Source organism: Schistocerca piceifrons, chromosome 1 (assembly GCF_021461385.2).
Source record: "Schistocerca piceifrons isolate TAMUIC-IGC-003096 chromosome 1, iqSchPice1.1, whole genome shotgun sequence".
NCBI classification, from domain to species: Eukaryota; Metazoa; Arthropoda; class Insecta; order Orthoptera; family Acrididae; genus Schistocerca; species Schistocerca piceifrons.
In genome coordinates this window covers 761,015,767-761,030,056 of record NC_060138.1, presented here as the reverse complement: position 1 = coordinate 761,030,056, position 14,290 = coordinate 761,015,767, and the positions used below count along the sequence as shown (strand labels likewise).

Genomic DNA, 14,290 nt, shown 5'->3' with positions numbered 1-14,290 from the left:
TTCTCTTGAGCCCAGCGGCAAAACTGTACACGACGTTCAAAGTCGTCGTCATTCAATTCCTGGTGCATTGAAATATGGTACGGGTGCAATCAACGTTGATGTTGCATTCTCAACACCGACGTTTTTGAGATTCCCGATGCTCGCGCGATTCGTCTGCTACTGATGTGCGGATTAGCCGCGACAGCAGCTAAAACACCTACCTGGGCATCATCATTTGTTGCAGGTCGTGGTTGACGTTTCACATGTGGCTGAACACTTCCTGTTTCCTTAAATTACGTAACTATCCAGCGAAAGGTCCGGACACTAGGATGATGTCGTCCAGGATACCGAGCAGCATACATAGCTCACGCCCGTTGGGCATTTTTATCACAATAGCCATACATCAACACGATATCGACCTTTTCCGCAATTGGGAACCGGTCCTTTTTAACACGGATAACGTATCACGAAACAAATACCGTCCACACTGGCGGAATGTTACGTGATACGACGTACTTATACGTTTGTGCTATTACAGCGCCAACTATCACAAAGCTAATAAAGTGGTCCAACTAAAACATCCATATTTCGTTACGTACTACACGAATATGTAATAAAAAATGGGGGCTCCTATTTAAAAAAAAAACGCAGTTGATATCCGTTTGACCTATGGCAGCGCCATCTAGCGGGTCAACCATAGCGCCATCTGGTTTCCCCCTTCAAGCTAGACGAGTTTAGTTCTGTGTAGTTTTTTCGTTTGATGCTTATTTCGTGAGATATTTGGCCCGGTCACTATCAATGGACCACCCTGTATATTCATACCGCCAATCCGTGGTTTGTGTTACTGCATTTCATGCATAGCTACCGTAGACCTACCTAACACAACCCAGATCATACAAATTTCACCTGACTAAGAATTCAATGCGAGTGCAATATATACTAGTGTACGTCCATTCGGAGGTAATTTTCGGGATCCAAGCAGGTGTGTGGAGAAACCGCAAAACTGTTCTAGTCTAAGCACATTTTAACCTTTCTGTTGCTAATCACAGTACCTGTATAACACTTTGGAGCAGGATGAGGATCACCGCGAGACGGATCTGTTGTTGCAGCTGGCAAAATTGAGTTTGTTACGAAAAACAAAAGAGTCATACAAAGAATTTTTTTGTTACATGTGCAAGAAACGGTGACTTATGCTACATACCGTTTTAGATCCTATAACATGTGAGTGCGAAAGCTGAATTTTTAAAAAAGAATACCATGTTATGTACAAGCTTCCTACAGGCTTGAGAGCAAAGAATGCTGTATTCCAAGCATACAATAGACTTCTGTTTGTCCCTTTCAGCGCACCAGCAGTTCGCAAGTCAGTAACCACTATCAGTGTATCGTCATTCAGTTATTCAACTTCAAGTGTGTGTAGGATGTCTGTGAATAAGCTAATGCCATAATTCTTATAGTGATTTTGGGGAGTGGTAGTGGGTGTATTCTGCAAAGTACGATCATGCTATAGTTATGCCTATTAAAGGGGAATGGTGACTTCACACACTAGAAAAAAATAATCTAGAGCTCACGCTTCCTCAATAGGTTCCGATAAGTAGCCTTGAGGACTACGGATTCGATGGGAAGAGAGAAGCTTACTGCTTACAATATGTTTGAGCGGGTGAAATCAAAAAATGTCTGTAATGTGCTCTAGGATATTTATGTGAAGCTGATTAAGTGTCGTTGCCATATGAACACTTTTTGTTAATATATGTTCCCTACGCAGCTTGTACCATTACTATGTGACATGCAGTGCACAGATTTTATTTGCTGCCTGACGTGTTTAAAAGGGATGAACTCATTTCAAAGTATGAGTCCTGCTTTAAGCACTATGACTCGAGTGCGCGATGTCAGATTGATGGATCACCATCAATTACGGTGTATTGTGTTGGGTGTATAGCTGAAAATATCAAGTCTATTAATAATCATAATAATAATAATATTAATAATGTCTGTTCCATAGCCAAGTAAAATACGACTACTTTTTAATGGTGCATTTCTTTAATTTATGAATTCTATGATGATGAGCGTAGACAGTTCATATTTAAGTGTATGGCATACCCTGAAGGTGCCTGAATAATAGAAACTTTCCCAGAAAACGTTGCATCACCGACGTCTTTCAAGGATGTGAATTGCGATAAAACGCAGAAGAGTGCAAAGTGGTTACCACATTTCTACCATGGAATTCACTGGGATGATTACTTTATATCCTATGAAGATACAGCGATGACGCTTCGATTATTCAACCATAATCCACGTCAAGGGGGACGGAAGATTTCATGGACTCGCCGAATATTCAAGTACGCTGCTATTCAAGGCCTGGAATTCTGTGGGTGCGCTGCTCTTCATCGATTCAAGAAGAAGATGTGTGAAAACAGTGTTGCTGTTGTATCTGCTTATAAAAATGTAAAATTACTTTGAGAAATAAATGAATTTTTACCCCATAATGTGTGTGTGATTTGTCTTCACCCTGTTGCCGCTTTGATAGTACACAGTTTCGCCCTGATATCATGTCTGTGGTCCTCCTGGACATAATTTTAGACATGTTTGCTATAAGTCTTTGGAAGTGGACGCGGTCATGTGACTCTTGGTCCCATAACCTAATATGTGCTGTACGACAGGCGTAATTCCATGCAGCCATTCTATATATTTTGTTAATCTCGGTCTAAAACTTCACTTCCTTAATAGCACTCATCTTCAGAAAAACTAATGTCATTTGTATCACAACAATAAAGATTTAAGGTAACGAACTTTTTCCTCTATTCAATTCACACAGATACATTTAGTTCTTTGGATTACAGTTCAGTTCTTGAGACTACAATTACAATTTGACTCTGATATTCCAATGCAGAGACACTTTTAACTTACACACTACAAGAGTAGCACTCATCGAGAATAATTTTTTGCAATTTTTTCCCTCAGTTGCACTGGATGACATTGTTTACAGTTTTTCCAGATATATAAATTTATGCTAAAAACTAATGATACTTTTTTTGCTGTTGCAATTAATTTCCAAAGTCCTAGTAACACAGCTTTTACGATAATTTTGACGGGCTTGTACACTTGGCATCTAATATCAACTTCCCCAGTAACAAAGGTTTTTACAATGATAATAAATCTTATGGACTGTGTTCGCTTAAAAACTAATCTGACACTTGGATAGCTAGTGGCAAATGAAAACTTAAAAACTATTCTATTTACAAGATGCACATGGTGCGTATATATATATATATATATATATATATATATATGTGCTGTTCATTTTTGGAACACAACCGACGACCCGCTTAGAAACAGAAGTGATGACACTTTCTGCAGGACCTGACCATCATTTTGCTGGACAATGCTCAATCACGTACTGTGCAAGCTGTTACTGATTTGTTGGCTGATGGGACTGCCAAGTGCTATACCACCTACTGCACTCCCCTGAGTTAAGCCCTCGTGAGTTCAACTCGATTTATAAACTGAAGGAAACACTTCACGGCATTCGCTTCAGAACTGCTACAAATTCGTCGGGCAACAGACCGCGCCGCTCGAACTGTCAACACAACTGGCACTGCTAAGAGTATCCTACGACTTCCACATCGCAGGCAACGGGTTATACACAATACTGGAGACTACTTTGAAGGTCAGTAAAACTTTGAAACACGTATCTATTGTGTACGAGCTGTAAATAAATAGTTGCCACTATTAAAGTTCCAAAATAAAGAAATATTTTTCTTTTTATGCCTTTTTAATAAAAATAAATATATTTCACTATGCACAACATGCGAATCCTGTGAATAGAATAGTTATGTATATAAGTATATATATGAACATATATTTTCAATTTTCTTTTTTTTATCTTTTTTCACACACATGGTGTGTGTATGTGTGTATATACATGTGTAGTTAGCATACATGGATAAATAAATATTTACACAACATACACACACAGACACACAAAATTCCTAACACTATGATGAATGGATCATACAACTGCACTGCAAACACACTCTCTCTCTGTCACTCATTCTGTCCCTCTCACTCAATCAGAGTCCTCCACCCCTTCTCACGCTACAAGTGAGTGGCGTGAGTACCATCTTTGCTCTGGTGTAGCTGAGAGAACTAGTCAACTTAGGAATTCTATGGTACTTTCAAAAAAGCAAATACACTTAGCAGACCTGTGGTGGTCGGGGACTCTATCAGATCAGTATAAATTCACGTCGAAATTTGAAATACCGACTACCATTTTATACATCTCCACTTCCATTTGTGACGTCAAATAATAATAGGTTTGGATTATTTAACGAAATTTCTTGTCAAAAACCATAACACTGTTGTTTATGCACGCAAACTACTGTGCAGTGTCGACCTTTTTTTATTTCTAGTAGTTTTAGACTGTGTCATACAAACTGTTTAAATGCTATATTAACGATTTAATTAATTTTTCCTGTGGCACTTCTTCTGAAGCAACATTTGAGACAGGGAGGCTGTGGCCACTTAGGATCCATGGCAGAATGAAATATCTCATACTAGTTCCTGTGTCATGTGCAACGAAAACTACAGCTCTCTCTCTCTTTGCGTGCAACGATCTTTTTTTAATGGGCTCCAGAAAGTTTCAAAACCATGAAATGTTCAAAGTTTACTGTTTGCATTTTAAAAATCTACGGACTATCCCCTTTCAATGTAATTTATTCAGTTCAGAAGACTATAACTATTTTAAAATATTTTTGGAATATGTTCTGCATGGGCGTGATCCACTGTGGCGCTGTCAAACAGCTGTCAAACGTTGTACTCATGAATCTACACGCTCAAAATTTACATTTTACTGATGTGAAAGAAATTAAGTGATCCAAAAGAAGTGTTGTGACTAACCAGTGATAGTTCGATATACAGACTGTCCCATTTATCTTGACCACTCTAAATAATTGTTTATGCAGATGCAAATTACAAATTGTTTCAAGCAAATGTTCTTTAGCCGTCAGGGGGACATCAATCAGCATGATTGCCTTCGTTGTAGCTTTGTTTTTTCCAAAGATGTGAACAGCAGTATGACTTTTTTGAATGGCACCCTGTATTTTTTATTCGGTAATTCATTTTCTCTCCTAAAGAGTTATTCAAAAATGTATCACAGTGTACCATTCACTGAAACACAACGTTATTAATTACATAACACAGCACTGAATCTGAGCCCAGGATCACAAACTCGTCCACATGCTGCAATTGTCAGAAAACAAATGAAAACTAAGTAAAGACATAACACAAAATTGACTTTGACTCTACTGTACCATTGCCCAGGAGAGGAACATTCAAAGGTGCTCAAAGTGGTGACCCTGGACACCGATACTCTGCTGCACTCCTTGAATGAAAGAATTATTTACTGCTTCCAGTGTTGCCTGCTGAGGATAATTACAAGCAAACACGATACGTTCGTGCATGTCCTCTGGGCTTGTTGGAATATCGCGCTAGACAACGTCTTTAAAGCATCCCCAAAGAAAAAAGTCCAGAGGATTTAAATCAGGAGAGCTAGCAGACTAAGTAACTGTTCCTCCTCGACCAATCCATCTGGCAGGATACCTTCGGTTCAGAACACGATGTGCACGCAAGGCGTTATGGGCTGGACATCCATCGTGTTGATACCACATAAGCATTGTGGTCCTTACAAGGGAATATCCCCATCGCACCCCCCTCAGATTTAGTTATAAGTTGGCACAGTGGATAGGCCTTGAAAAACTGAACACACATCAATCGAGAAAACAGGAAGAAGTTGTGTGGAACTATGAAAAAATAAGCAAAATATACAAACTGAGTAGTCTACGTGCAAGATAGGCAATATCAATGCCAGTGTGAGCTCAGGAGCGCCGTGGTCCCGTGGTTAGCGTGAGCAGCTGTGGAACGAGAGGTCCTTGGTTCAAGTCTTCCCTCGAGTGAAAATTTTATTTTCGCAAAGTTATGATCTGTCGTTCGTTCATTGGCGTCTCTGTTCACTGTAATAAGTTTAGTGTCTGTGTTTTGCGACCGCACCGCAAAACCGTGCGATTAGTAGACGAAAGGACGTGCCTCTCCAATGGGAACAGAAAACATTTGATCGCAAGATCATAGGTCAACCGAATCCTCCACAGGAAAACACGTCTGATATATTCTATGTGACACTTTTGACGGCATGTGCGTCACATGACAGGAATATGTTGTCGACCCACCTAACTTGTACACTTGGCGAATGGGTAAAAAGATTCTTCTACCTTGCCCGATTTAGGTTTTCTTGTGGATGTGATAATCACTCCCAAAAAATTGATGGAAACATAAGAGTTTGTCACATAAACTGAAAATAAAAAATTAAAATTTTCACTCGAGGGAAGACTTGAACCAAGGTCCTCTCGTTCCCCAGCTCCTCACACTAACCACGGGACCACAGCGCTCCTGTGCTGACATTATCCTTCATGTTGCCTATCCTGCGCATAGACTACTTAGTTTGTATATTTTGCTTATTTTTTTCATAGTTCCACACAACTTCTTCCTGTTTTCTCGATTGATGTGTGTTCAGTTTTTCAAGGTCTATCCACTGTGCCAACTTATAACTAAATCTGAGTGGGATGCGATGGGGAGGTTCCCTTGTTAGCAGCACTTCATTCAGAAGATGAGGAAGAATTCGCCTGAAGAAGTTGGCATACGCTGTGCCCTTAGGCTACCATTGACGAAATAGGGGCCAATAATTGTAGTACCAAACATCCCACACCAGACGTTAACTCTCCATTGACGCTGATGTTCCACCTGCCTAAGCCATCGTGGGTTGTCGCTTGACCAATAACGCATGTTCCTTGTATTTACCTGTCCTTTGTTTGAGAAGGAACATTCATCGGTAAATAGAACATTGCAGAATAAATTTGGGTGGACAAGGATTTGCTGCTGTGCCCACTGACAGAACTGTACTCGATTGTGGAAATCATTCCCATGCAATTCTTGATGTAGGTGTACTTGGTAAGGATGGAACCGGTGACGTGTAAAAATACGATGTGCACTGGTTTTAGGAATGCCAATCTCGAGTTCAAACTGTCGTGTGCTCACATGAGTATTCATAGCAACGGAAGCGAGAACAGTAACTTCGGGCAGCTTCGTCTGTGCGAGTGCTACGGCGATTGCGTTGTCGTGGGTTGAAACTTCCTGTTTTCTGAAGCGTCGCAAGACGAGAAAACATCCGTCGGGAAGGTGGGTTCTTGTCACGATATCGCTCTCTGTTATTTTCCGCTGCCTGCGTAGCATTTCGCCTATCTTCAACAACAACAACAACAATAAAAGAAACGTTATGTCGATGCAGTTTGTAGTAAGAAAAGCCTTTACTGTATGCCTACTCTACACAACAGTATTTTAAAGGAGCCACGCGGAGTGACCGCGTGGTTAGAGGCGCCATGTCACTATTGCGCGGCCTCTGCCGCCGGAGGTTCGAGTCCTCCCTTGGACATGGGTGTGTGTGTTGTTCTTAGTATAAGTTAGTTTAACTAGTGTGTAAGTCTAGGGACCGATGACCTAAGCAGTTTGGTCCCTCAGGCATTCACACATACACACACACACACACACACACACACACACACACACACACATTTCAAAGGACAAAACTACTGTACTAAATGCACCCGTACGTAAGAAAACAGTACTGCAAGTAGTTCTGCTAACTTACATTTACCATAGATGAGTAGCATTTCTACCTTCACTTCTTTGGTCCGCAGCTCGTGGTCTCGCGGTCGCGTTCTCGCTTCCAGATTCCCGGCGGGGTCAGGGATTTTCACCTGCCTCGAGATGACTGGGTGTTTGTATTGTCCTCATCATTTCATCATCATTCCTGAAAGTGGCGAGTTTGGACTGAGCAAAAGTTGGGAATTTGTACCGGCGCAGATAGCCGCGCAGTTGAGCACCCAACAAACCAAACATCATCATTCACTTCGTTGTTGTACATTCTACTCACACAACTCTTCAACTGACGCTGGTTGACGGAATGACGGGTGTGCATTCTACTTATGTTTACATTTGTTCTCCGTCGCCGTCAGCACGTGGATGTGTTCCATTAGCCCGAGTACCTGCACTAAGCACTGGGAGCGTCAACGTCAGTGTTGTGTTGTGCAATTAATAACGTTGTGTTTCAGTGAATAGTTCACTGTGATACATTTTTGAAGAGGTCTTTAGGAGAAGAAATGAATTACCGAATAAAAAATACAGGCTTTCATTTAAAAAAGCCATACCACTGTTCATATCTTCGTAAAAAACAAAGCTGCAACGAAGCCAATCATGCTGATTGATGTCTCCCTGAAGGCTAAATAACATTTGCTTGAAACAATTTGTAATTTGCGTCTGGACAAACAGTTATTTAGGGTTGACTTCCGGAAGGCGTTCGATACAGTTCCGCACTGTCGCCTGATAAACAAAGTAAGAGCCTACGGAATATCAGACCAGCTGAGTGGCTGGATTGAAGAGTTTTTAGCAAACAGAACACAGCATGTTGTTATCAATGGAGAGACGTCTACAGACGTTAAAGTAACCTCTGGCGTGCCACAGGGGAGTGTTATGGGACCATTGCTTTTCACAATATATATAAATGACTTAGTAGATAGTGTCGGAAGTTCCATGCGGCTTTTCGCGGATGATGCTGTAGTATACAGAGAAGTTGCAGCATTAGAAAATTGTAGCGAAATGCAGGAAGATCTGCAGCGGATAGGCACTTGGTGCAGGGAGTGGCAACTGACCCTTAACATAGACAAATGTAATGTATTGCGAATACATAGAAAGAAGGATCCTTTATTGTATGATTATATGATAGCGGAACAAACACTGGTAGCAGTTACTTCTGTAAAATATCTGGGAGTATGCGTGCGGAACGATTTGAAGTGGAATGATCATATAAAATTAATTGTTGGTAAGGCGGGTACCAGGTTGAGATTCATTGGGAGAGTGCTTAGAAAATGTAGTCCATCAACAAAGGAGGTGGCTTACAAAACACTCGTTCGACCTATACTTGAGTATTGCTCATCAGTGTGGGATCCGTACCAGATCGGTCTGACGGAGGAGATAGAGAAGATCCAAAGAAGAGCGGCGCGTTTCGTCACAGGGTTATTTGGTAACCGTGATAGCGTTACGGAGATGTTTAATAAACTCAAGTGGCAGACTCTGCAAGAGAGGCGCTCTGCATCGCGGTGTAGCTTGCTCGCCAGGTTTCGAAAGGGTGCGTTTCTGGATGAGGTATCGAATATATTGCTTCCCCCTACTTATACCTCCCGAGGAGATCACGAATGTAAAATTAGAGAGATTAGAGAGCGCACGGAGGCTTTCAGACAGTCGTTTTTCCCGCGAACCATACGCGACTGGAACAGGAAAGGGAGGTAATGACAGTGGCACGTAAAGTGCCCTCCGCCACACACCGTTGGGTGGCTTGCGGAGTATCAATGTAGATGTAGATGTAGATAAATGGGACACCCTGTATATCGCTCGCTGAGTTGTTGTGTGTTTCATGTTTATTTACGCTTTTCTAATACAGAAAATATTCGTAGTGAATTCTGATCATAAAGTCCCTATTTTATTGAAGGATAACCGTGGGTAAACATAAAGTGACTAGAAATCACCTGAAGGCTTTAAAGAAATGGAGAAATGTTGGAAAGCCAAAGGCAGATGTTATTACTGTAAACAATAAAGATGATAACCAAGTGTGTGAACCTAAACTTGGTGGTACACCTGCCCATTGCAATGGAAGTGAAAAAGAAATTACTTCCAGAGGAAGCTTGGTTCAGTTAGTGAAAAGTACGAACGTTTTATGGGCGAAACGGATGTGAATGAAATATCTGATATGTCAATTCTCAACGGAATTTTTGCAAACTGTGTAAGATGTATTCAGTGTAGTAAAGTCGATCTGGAGCTCTTTACAAAAAATCACTGAGGACTTGCCAGTGAAACGAAATTGAAGTGTGGTAAGTGTTCAAAAATGACCACCTTTTGGAACAGTGTTACAGTAACTCCAAATGAAGAAAATGGTAGCAAAATCTATGAACACAACATTAGATTTTGTTATGTCTTGCATACAATTAGTAAGGGTGCTACTGCAGGTAATGTTTTCTGTGGCATGATGAATCTTCAAAACCCCCAACCAGGTTTATGAACTATAATATATTTATAGGGTCTACAGTAGATGTCTGTATGGAATCTATGAAGAACGCTGTGGAAGAGGCAGTAATACAAAACAGTGGTAACAGAGACTTGACTCCAGCACTTGATGGTACCTGTGATAAACAGGAACACACAGCGCTTCATGGTGTAGTATCTGCCACGAGTATGTCTACAGGGAAAGTTTTTAGATGTAGCAGTAATATCTAAATATTGTATGTGTCCACAAAAAATTAAGGCGCACATGAAAATAATTGCACAGCCAACTATAATGGCAGTAGTGGAGCAATGGAAGTGGCTGGTGTTGGTAGTACATTTCAACGTTCTGTTGCGTGTTGAAAGTGCGATCTGTGAATTACCTTGGTGACGGTGATTTTAAAAGTTTCAGACATATTCAAGAACTGAAGCCATATGGTGATGATGGTTCAAATGGCTCTGAGCACTATGGGACTCAACTGCTGAGGTCATTAGTCCCCTAGAACTTAGAACTAGTTAAACCTAACTAACCTAAGGACATCACACACATCCATGCCCGAGGCAGGATCCGAACCTGCGACCGTAGCGGTCCCGCGGTTCCAGACTGCAGCGCCAGAACCGCGCGGCCACTTCAACCGGCATGGTGATGATGTTTGAGTACATTGGACACATACAGAAACGAACAGGATCAAAACTTCAGCGACTGAAAAATTGTTAAAAAAAACTCAGTGATGGTAAAGGGTTCGTTGGGAAGGGAAGGTTAACTGACAATGTAATTGACAAAATACAGAACTATTGTGGAATAGCTATTAGGAAAAACACACACAGTGTCGATGAAATGAAGAAGACTGTTTGGTCTCTTTTTTTTCGTACCTTTTCAACTGATGAAAGTCCCCATTATTACTTGTGTCCCAAAGAAGAAAACGGCTGTTGTAAGTACAAGAAGGGATTATTGATTGATGCAGTGTACGCTCATAAACATAGTGTGCCTGATACGGTAATGGAGGTGATAAAACCTATTTTCAGGGACTTAGCAGCACCTGAACTGTTAAGAGTGTTCATGGAAAAACTCAAAACCCCACTGAAAGTGTAATTAGTGTCGTATGGTCAGGAATCCCCAAGACTGCGTTTGTTGGAATACAAACACTTCACTTTGGTGTGTACGATGCTGTTGCTACTTTTAATGATGGCAAAGTTGGAAGGTGCAAAGTATTTCGAAACATGAAAATGAAGATAGGTTTCAACATGGTACGAACGATACTTGCTTTAGACAGGGAACATCTTTGGGCTGCTGACAGGGCTGTAAATAGCCTAGAAACACAAGCCAGAGTAAACTGGAGAAAGCTGGAGGAGAAGTTTGCAAAGATGAAGATAATCCATCCTATGGACCTGGAATTCACTAAAAAGATAATCCAAACTTTGTCGCTCGATTTCCAAAAGTTTTATTTTTCATACAGGTTATATGTTCTTTTTTTCAGGATCTACCAAACCAATTCGCTTCAGATTTTCAGGAAATTTTATAAAGTCCCTTCTACATAACTTAAGACAGTTTTTCCCCCAAAACCTGTATACTGTTGAATTTATAAACAAAAAATTGCACAAGGAAGTAGTGAAATTTTATTAAAACAGAAAAAATTAATTTCTATCAGCTGAATTCAAATTTTTAAAAATCCCTTAACTAAACTGTAGCCAATACTCCAATAAATAGCCTGTAAAAATTTCAACGTCCTGGCTCAAATACTTTCTGAGAAAACATGTAATTTATAAGCGCTATTTTAACTTTGGAAAGATAGGGTTTTCTTGAGCCCCTCAAGAGTATTTCCAGTCAGCCTGCTACTAGTTTTGTCAAATCGTCAATTTCTTTCTGTGAAATACCTACTGAATCCATATTATAACATATGCATCATGATCATGTGATCGTAAATTAATTATTTATTAACTTCAGTATTTCTGGATTGATTCCCAGTCAGGCATTTGCTTTGGATGAAAGGTGTCTCTTGTTTTCACTGATGTCGACAGGTTGGTTCATGCATACATACCACTTGAAACAGCAGGGGGGGGAGTCATGGCGACAGGAGTTTCTCAGGTGTCAATATCAAAGGGTTGCCACGACCCAACACTTTTGTTCAGCGACTAGCGGGTACTTCGCGTAGCTGGGGAGCCACCTATGGCCGACAGCGGTGCAGCGTGCCCGCTGGCGTGAGGTGTGGACGCTGACGGACGCATCACGTTGCAGGGTCCCTGGTACATCCCAACTCTGGGCAGCTTGCGCAGGTGGCGAGATACAACAAAGTTTTTCAGATATATTTAAGAGATCTGTGACAGAGTAATTACGTGTGTCCTTACACAATTGGAATGAAAAAACCGCTGCAATTGTTTAAACATTTCTCACACTAAAATTGATTTCCTGACAAATTCTTTAAATAAACTATATTCTATACACCACCTTGTATCCCGTTAACTTTTTTAAATGAACAGTATTCTATACATTGTCTCAGTTGTTTAAACAATATTCCGTACACTGTGATCGATCAATCTATGTTTCCAGAACGGAGGGGTGGGGGGGGGGGGGGCAAGGAAAAATGAAGGATATCAGTTTGTCAGTCAAACTGATACAGTGATAGGAAGGGTAGGCTATTCGAATAACCTGAAGCACCTCGTGAACACCGAAAGTGACACAACTGAACTATTTTCCACCAATTTTTTGAATCAGTTCAATTAATTAGTCAACTAATTTTATATCAGAAGTGGTGCCGGGTTTCTGAGAGCTTGGGAGTGGGTACAGATGACACAGAAAAACAGTTAACTGAACAACACGTTAAGGACCACTCAATAAAAAGGTGTGTCAGCAGACCCCGCTGTAGATTCATGCAGAGGTATGCCCTGGTTGACGTACATCTGCTACATCTCTCTAAGGCTTCTTGTGTCAGCCTGTGGTGAGTAATGAGCTCGAGGGGGTTAAGGAATTTACAGCATCATGTACAATGGCTGCACGTAATGCAATGTCATGTATCACATGCACATGGTGAGAACGTTTCATGGCCATGTGAATAGTTCTTTAGTATGTGTTTCCACTCTTATTCCTCCAACTGCCAGCTAAGAACTGCTGCTGAAATTTTTCATTTACTAGCTGCTGGATGTGGGGGGGGGGGGCGGGGGTGGCATACACACAATGAAGACCAAGTACTCCGTCTTCAGGCCTCAAGTGGCCCATCGGGACCATCCGACCGCCGTGTCAACCTCAGTCGAGGATGCGGATAGGAGGGCCGTGTGGTCAGCACACCGCTCTCTCAGTCGTTACGATGGTTTTCTTTGACCGGAGCCGCTACTATTCGATCGAGTAGCTCCTCAATTGGCATCACGAGGCTGAGTGCACCCCGAAAAATGGCAACAGCGCATGGCGGCCCGTATGGTCACCCATCCAAGTGCCGGCCACACCCGACAGCGCTTAACTTCGGTGATCTCACGGGAACCGGTGTATCCACTGCGGTAAGGCCGTTGCCCAATGAAGACCAAGGTAACTCATAAAGCACAAAGTACAATGACGGTAAAAAATCTTAACACCAAAAAGTAATTAATAAAGACTAATGAAATTTCTGGAATAAATATATCTAGGTAACACATTTAAGTGATTAATATTACAAGATAACAAATATGCTTGCATTGTGTTGTACAGCTACCAGATGTTAGTTTATGGGATGGAGTTACATGTCTCGGGACTTAGTCGGTCAATACAGTAACGGTTGATACTGTTTGTGGATGACTGGATGACGTTGAAGTTGTCATCCGACAATGTCCCAAGCGTACTCGATTGGAGACAGATCTGGTGATCAGGCTGGACAAGGTAACATGTCGATATTCTATAGAGTATACTGGGTTACAACAGCAGTATGTGGATGAACGTTAGCCTTTTGGAAAATATCCCCCTCGTATCACAAGTCTGACGAACAAATTTGTACACAAGTGTATGGGATAGCCACGAGAGTGCTCCTGCTGTCACAAGAAGTCGCACTCCAGGCCATAACTCCAGATGTAGGTCCAGTGTTTCTAGCACGCAGACAGGTTGTTTGTAGGTCCTCAAGTGACCTCCTAAACAACAAACGGCCATCACTGGCACCAAGGCAGAGCGAGCGAAAGCACAGCAGAGCTCCACCCGGCCAACCTGTGAGTTCTC

At 41.5% G+C, this 14,290-nt stretch overlaps 1 pseudogene; it reads right to left on the bottom strand.

The window, feature by feature from the left end:
* Positions 1-13,501: 13,501 nt before the first annotated feature.
* On the bottom strand, positions 13,502-13,619 carry LOC124725258 (annotated as a pseudogene).
* Between the last annotated feature and the right edge of the window lie 671 nt (positions 13,620-14,290).